This window comes from Desmodus rotundus, chromosome 9 (genome assembly GCF_022682495.2).
Source record: "Desmodus rotundus isolate HL8 chromosome 9, HLdesRot8A.1, whole genome shotgun sequence".
Taxonomy (NCBI): domain Eukaryota; kingdom Metazoa; phylum Chordata; class Mammalia; order Chiroptera; family Phyllostomidae; genus Desmodus; species Desmodus rotundus.
The window spans coordinates 106,936,214-106,943,960 of record NC_071395.1 but is presented as its reverse complement, the minus strand read 5'-3'; positions in this window follow the sequence as shown (position 1 = coordinate 106,943,960).

Here is a 7,747-nt window from a genome sequence, read left to right as displayed (position 1 = left end):
AGAGGATGCAGATACCGGGCAAATGCAAGCTCAGGCTGATTCTTAAGTCCAAGGGCTGTCTGGGAGCAGGGCTGGCTTCAGCAGAAGATCAGGATCTGGATGATGGAGGCTGAAGTCCTGGCCCAGATTCTTCTCTGGCAACTAAGGGGATGCGTGTTGGGTAGGGAGAGGTGTAGGCATGTCCCAGGTCAGGAATTAGGGCCCTGCTCAGGACACACCTCCGTGTAAATTGGATCTGCTTCCGCCCAGGTCTCTCTGCGGGCCACGTGCTAGCTGCCAGTTAAGAATGCCACCCTCTCATCCAGCTTCACAGAGACAGGCCTGGCTGGGCTCCCACCCCCTGCTCACTTCCAGCAGGGCTGAGAGGGTCCAGGAGGCAAAGGCAGCCCCTTAGGGTCTGCACAGCAGGGGCGGGCAAAGGCCCTGCTGCCGCTGGTTCCTATACCAGCACTGACTTCCCAGGGCTGTCACGGAAGCCGGCCTGCTCTGTGTGGAAGCTTGGGGTGGCCGTCTGGCTGAAGCCCCTCCTTTGAGGCTGCTGGAACCTGATTCTCTCACTCTGCTCTCCGTTAGGACCCCATGGGAGCCGCGAATGTGTGTGTGGGAGGTGCAGGGGTTGCAGGGAGGAGGCACAAGGCTCTGCAGCTGAGGTCTTTTTCTCAGCAGGAGCTCCAGGGTCCTCTCTCCCTTGAAGGACAGGTGAGTAGGGCCCTTCCAGTCCAGGGCCCACATTAGTCACGGAAGCAATAGAGATTCTATTTCTCTTTATTCTCACAGGGCGGGGGGGGGGGGGGGGGGGGAGGGAGGAGGAGTTAGGGCCCCTCTCATGATATAAAGGGGGTCGGTGGGCGGGGAGACTTGAGCGGGACATCTGGAGGTGAAAGCCCAGCCTGGAGAAGGAAGACCCTGTGGCCCTGGTATCTCCTCGCCCCCCTCCCCACACCGGACTTCCTCTCGCTCCCGCCCGCTCTATCCCCAGTTCCAAGGCCCCTGACTGGTGCCACCTGGGGCCCTAGGAGGAAATCGGCGGTCCGGGTTTCGCGGTGTTCCGCGGTGGGGGGGCCGTGGGATTCCGCGGGGGGAATCTCGCGGGGCTCGATGGAGGGGGGTTCGTGGCGTTCGCTGGTGGGATTTTTGTGCTGTTCGCGGTTTTCTTGGGGTTTTTAACGTCTTTAGATTTCTTGGTGTCCTTAGACTTCGAGCTGGGGAACACGTCTTAGCAAAGGTCGTGGGGCGCCGAAGTGCGCAGTGGCGGGGTGTAGGAGGCAGGTGGCGTTCGTCCCTCCCTGCCCTCCCCCCACTTCTCCCCCCCTCCGGCTCTCCGCCCGCTTACCTGCCGTGGAAGAGCTTCTCAAAGTACTTGTTGAACTGGCCGAAGGTGCTCGGCCAATAGGCCGCCCTTAGCCCACCGGGCTGCTGCAAGTGCGTCTCCTCCCCCAGGGCTCCCTCGGGCCCCCGCAGTAGCACCACCAGGCACATCAGGGCCAGTGCGCACGCGCAGCGCAGAGCCGGCGTCTGGAGGGGACCAAGCAGAGCGAGCCGCGGGCAGTCAAGTGAGGCCCGCCACTCCGATGCTTGGAGGGTGGGCGAGCTGGGGGCCTGGGGCGCTCAGACCCAGGGAGGTGTCTGCCTCTGGGGTGTACATAGGTGCACGAGCGCCGCTAGGGACATCCAGGTGCCCGGGCCCAGTGGTGCACCCCTGGGCTTGCACAGGGACGCGCACACAGCACCAGGCAAACCGGGACCTGGGAGGGACCTCGAGGCACGTGGGGACGGCATAGAGCCATTGATCAGCCCCCTAACCTCATTGACCTCTTCCATAACCCTGCTCACCCCTCTCCAGCCTCTCCTGCCCACTGTCTGCTCTTCAAAAAATGCTGTTTCCTGATTGAAGACGCTTCCTCCAGCTATCTTCACTGCCAACTAACTTACTTGCCTCCTCCAGGCCTCAGCTCACCTTCCAGAGGGTCCTACTCTGACACCCCTATTTAAAATTGCAACCCATCCGCCTCTCACGCATCATGTTTCTCCTCCTCTCTTTCTTCCTCCTTTCCCCTCTCTCTAAAAATAAGTAAATAAAATCTTAAAAATAAATAAAATAAAATTGCATCCCATCCTTTCATCTTGCTCTGCTCCTCCCCCTTGCCCCGTTGCACCTTCTAACTTCCTACATCCTATGCTTCTTTAAATTGCCTTCACCCCTCCCATGTAAGCACCGTTATAGCTGGGCTCTCTGCCTATTTTGTTCACTGATGTATCCCAAGAACCTAGAACAGTGGCTGGCACTTAGTAGGTGCTAAATAACACATGTGAGATGAATGACCGCTAACACAGTGACATGCACCGACATTCACAACGCCAGCCATGCACGGAGAACTGTGTGCCAGCACACCCAGGCACACAGAGCAATTCAAATATCAGGATGCCTATAACCCCCCCACCCCTGCCCTGAGCCCCTGAGACACTCAACTCTCTCTTGACCAGAAAATCCCCTCATCTCCACCACCCAAGGCAGGGAGAGGAAAACTCAGCAGCTGTCCTGGGCACTAGACTGGCAGAGGGGGGTGCCCTGACCTCAATCCTTCATGCTCTTAACACCCTGGGGAGGGGCATTTGGTGCCAGCCTCCACCCCCGAGATCCTGGAGAGGACAGCTGACAGGGGCCACCAGACATTACCATGGCGCTGAGCAGGTGCAGAGCAGCACAGCGACAGGTCCTCTGGGATCTCCACGGCCCTTTATATTCCTTCGGATCTGTGCCCCTTTCCCCTCGCAGGCCTGTCCCCAGCTGGGCCTCCTCACCCTGCCCCTGTGTGATAACCTGGGAGTTGGGAACAGAGAGAGGGTGGGGGTGGAGGCACATGGACTTCCAGCTGTCCTGCCAAGGGCCCAGAGGTGTGGGTGGAAGAGTGGGGAGGCACTGGGGAGAAGGGTAAGTTTTCCTTCAAGTCTACAGATCCTAACAAGGAACCACACTTGTGTTGGGAGGGGGCTGTGCTTTCCCAGGGGCTGCTCTCAGAGGTGGGAGGGGGCTACGCTGAGAGCCCAGGCTTTCCCTTCCGGCTGGGTCCACGGTGACTCCCTTCCCTGCTGAGCAGCTGTGAGGCCTCAGCACCCTTAGTCCTGGCCTAAGGCTTGCTAGCATGGGGAGGGATTGAGGTTGAGGTTTCCGCCTTCAGGTGCAGGCGATACTGTGCAGCCTGGAGATTTTCTTGGCCTGCCTAGCCACTGTAGAGCCCCTCGTGGGTGGGTGACCTGTAGAGCCTTCTGAAGGGTGGTGGGTCTTGGCTGCCTGAACGACGAACTCAGGCTTTGGGCTGCTTCAGGTCCCAGAGCTTTGGCTATGTGGCCTGTTGGGCCCCTCTACCTGCTCAACATCGCTGCTTTCCTGGGGCAAGTCTATGAAATGTGGGCCGATGCTTTTTCATGCCCATCCCACCCCCAGAAGGGGCACATTAGGAAGAGCAGGGGCTTCTGGGTAGGAATTCTGACTTGACCACTTCCTGGCTGTGTGACTTTGATGAAAAGACATTATGTCCCCTGTGCCTCTGTGTCCTCGTCTGTGAAATGGAGCTGATTGCACCTACGGCATGGACTGCCGGGAGGACTGAGCGTGATGATGTAGCGGAAGTCCTTGGCCAGCTCCCGGCACATGGCAGGTGATTAACGCGTGTGAGCCCTTCCACTCCTGGGCACGCACTTTCCCCTCGTTCCCACTTCTATCTCAGGGAAAGGAGTGAGGAACTCCGTGTTGGTGCCACTGAAGTGCAGGGGGTGGCTCAGTAGCCAAGGGAGACCAGGACTGCATTTCCATGGAGCCAGGAACCTCCACAAAAAGAAATGAGATTTCTATGATAAAATCCCATAGTACAGCCCTGGCTGGTGTGGCTCAGTGGATTGAGCACTGGCCTGCGAACCAAAGGGGTGCTGGTTCGATTCCCAGACAGGGCACATGCCTGGGTTGCCGGCCAGGTCCCCAGTAGGGGTGCGTGAGAGGCAACCACATATTGATGTTTTCATAAAAAAGTAAAAAAAGAATCCATAGTGCAAGGTGGGAGGAGAGATTTAGGGACCAGTGTACCCCAAATCCCAACAAACAGGCTATCATTTGTTCCACTTAGGCACGAGTTCTATGCTGATACCCCCATTCCTGAAAGGGTTCCAATAATGTAACCCTCTTGCAGCTTTGGGTGTGAGAACCCAAAGTTCTTAGCTTGACTTTTAAAGTCCTTAACAATTTGACCTCAGCCTTAAAAGAAAACCTTTTAAATCAACTTCATAATTTACACACAATAAAATTTGCCCATTTTAAATATACAGTTGGATAGGTTCTGACAAATAAGAACCCACCCCACAGTCGGCACAGAACATTTCCATCGCCCTGGCACATTCCCTCCTCCTGCCCCTTTCCAAGTTCATTGGCCCCAGGCTACTCTGATCTGATCTCTCTGGATTAGTTTTGCCAGTTTTAGAACTTCATATAAATGGCATCAAACAGTATGTTCTTTCTCCGCCTGACTTCTTTCACTCGGCACAATGTTTCTGACATTTCTCTGTGCTCTTAGGCGTGTCGGCCGTTTGTTCTCGCTCCCTAGCAAGGACAGACCACAGCCTGTTTATCATCCCGGTTTGGGATGTTTGTGTTTCCACCCACTCCCTTTAGCTACATCTCCTGCTGCTGCTCCATCCTCACTGTGCCTGTCTGACCCGCTGCCGTGAGACCCAGGCGTCTGCGCGGCTCCACACTTGCATACCGCCAGCCTTGGCTCATGCTGTTTCTTCTGTGTCAGATGAGCTGCTTTTGCTCCTCTGCCTGGCGAAATCCCACTGGGGACCCATCTCTGGCAATCCCCCTTCTGTGAGGCCTCCCTGGTCTCCTCCCTGCCTTGCCCTGGGCTGGTAGGGCTCTTGTTCTGCTCGGGTGGCTGTGATGGCATTTATGGTGTCTTCTGCCGGGCGATGCCCACGTCTGGCTCCTGTGCCAGACTGAACTCCAGGCGAGGAGTGGGAACTGTGTCTTCTTACTCACTCTGTGTCCCACAGACACTGCCTGGAGTGCCTGGAGTGGGAGAGGTGCCTGGGGTTAGTTGAGTGAACACATGTTACCTATCTTGCCTGAGAAACAGAATATGTAAAATCAGAGTGTGGAATTCACTTCATTGCTCATTCTGAAGGGGCATAAGGGAGGGCAAATCACCCCCCAGCTGGGTGGAATGAGGAGGCCTCAGAGAGAAAGGAGGAAGTCAGTGCTTGAGCTTGGTTTTTCCTGCCCGAGCTTGGCTAGAGGGTCCGGTAACCCTTGCTCCAGGACTGAGACTCTCCTGAAGGAGGCAGCCCTGGGTCCCTCCCCACTGCCCTGGAGTCTGCAAGTTCAAGGGGGTCCCTTTGATGATTTGGGCTAACCCTTGGGAAGCCAGAGGGGCTGTTCTGAGGCCTGGGACCCAGTGTGTTAACCTTCTTGGTGGCCTCACCCATTGCCCTTTGTCTTCTCACCTCTAGAAGCAGAGTGAGGGTGCAGGAACTCTAGGAAGAGCTCTTGTCTTTGCAAAGGGGAGTAGCCTGGAAAATTCCAGTCTGGCAGTCCTGGGGGGCCTGCTTCAGTTCCCGGGGTCACTTGACATCTTTATCACATAGTAGTTACAGAGCGCCCGTCCTTCCAGGGCCATTGCAGGCGCTGGGGACACACCAGTGGATGCAACAAAGTCTCTCCTCTGGTCGCTTCAAAAGCGTTTTTTGAGACTGACTCCCATCCGTACAATTCACCCACTTAGTGCGCCATTCAGTGGTTTTTGGGACGTTCGCAGGACTGTGCGACCATCACCGCCATCAGTTTTAGGGCATTTTGAATGTTGTTTAAAGAACATTTAAATATAAAGGTCACATAGTCTTTGGTGGTCAGCTCCCATTTCCCCCAGCCCCAGCCAACTAGCAACATCATTTCTGAATAGACTTGTCTGTTCTAGACATTCCGTGTAAATGCAACCATAGGGCACATGGTCTTTTGTGACTGGCCTCTTTCGCTTACCATGGGTTCATACATGTTGTAGCGTGTGTTATTCTGTGAAATTAGGGGGACAGTTCATAAGTTCACCCTCACTTCTTCTTTTTCTTTCTTTTTTTTTTTAAGTAATGAAAAGAGTGGAGTTTAATCTTTATTTACAGGACAGGGCCAGATACGAAATTCCACATAGAGATAAAAGACCCATTGAGAGGAGAAACTTCATACAATATGTACAGTTTGGAACTGATCAAGCATAGTTTTGTTGTAAAAATTGCTACAATAACAAACCACATTTATTTATTTAATTTTTAAAATCTTCTTTTAAAAAATCGAATGTATTGGGGTGGCATCGGTTAATAAAATCATACAAGTTTTAGGCATACAGTTCGATAGTACATCATGTGTACACTGCATTGTGTGTTCGTCACCCCGAGTCAGTCTCCTTCCATCGCCATGGATCCCCCCTTTGCCCCCTTCTACCTGCTCCTCCTCCCTTTCCATCTTGTAACCACCGCACCGTTGTCTGTGTCTGCGAGATTTTTTCCTTTGCTTAATCCCTTCACCTTTTTTACCCAGCGCCCCAACCTCCTCCCCTCTGACAGCTGTCAGTCTGTTCTCCGTGTCTGTGAGTCTGTTTCTGTTTTGTTTGTTAGTTAATTTTGTTCATTAGATTCCACATAGAAGTGAAACCATACGGTATTTGTCTTTCTGTGACTGCCTGACTCCACTTAGCATAATACTCTCCAGGTCCACCCATGCTGTCTCAGAAACCACATTTAAAAAGAGTTCTTAGTAGGGAAACAGCAAGACCAACTTATACAAAACAGAGTACGCAACAACAGCTTTATGCCTCAGCCGCGCAATCTGGAAGCTAAAGGTCCCAGGAGCGCCGTCCTGCCCCTGGGGCGCATGGCCTTCTGAGGGAGTCTCTGGCACAACATTTTGATCTTCCTCTACGGAGAAATACTTCTCAGTCAAGTTTAGTGGAGCTGCACAGACTCGTCTTCATGGTTTTGTAGAGCTTCAGTTTTGTCAAGCCCCCACAGTTTTCCATCAGTATGCTGAGTTGCTCAGCAGCCTGAAAGATATTTGAAATGGCATCCAGAATCACCGGAATGATTTTGGTATCTTTGGCAGTTACGAGGTTCGTCGAATGTTCTATTGTGCCACGAGGACCGAGGTCTACATTTTGTTCCACTCTTCCACTGCTGGAAGAGCAGCTCACAGCCCACACGGCTTCCTGTTGTGTTTTAAAGTCCGCCTTAGAGAAAAATGCCAATGAGGGAGGGGACTAATCGGAGATTCACAACTTACTGGAGCTGGTCCCAGGGGCCAGCTGTGGTGTTTGACATTGTCCATCCCTTCTGGCAGGTCCCCAACAGAGAGCTATCATAGACCCAGCAATCCTGCTCCTAGGGAATGAACACGCATGTCCACACAACGCCTTGCACACAGGTGCCCACGGCAGCATCAGCCACAACAGCCAAAAAGCAGAAAGGACCCAAATGTCTTCCTATGGTCAAAGGAATACATAGAATGTGGTCTATCCACACTCTGGAATATTATTCAGCTGTAAAGCAATGTGCACAGTAAAGAACTTAACCTTGCCCAGAGAGAGGTCTGGCCTTTGTCCCTTGTCTTCTGAGGATCTCTAAGTTTGTGGAATGTCACACCTGATAGTGATTTTGTTTCCCTGGGGGCCTTGGGTCACCCCAGGAGTCTACCAATGAGACTTGGGATGGGGGG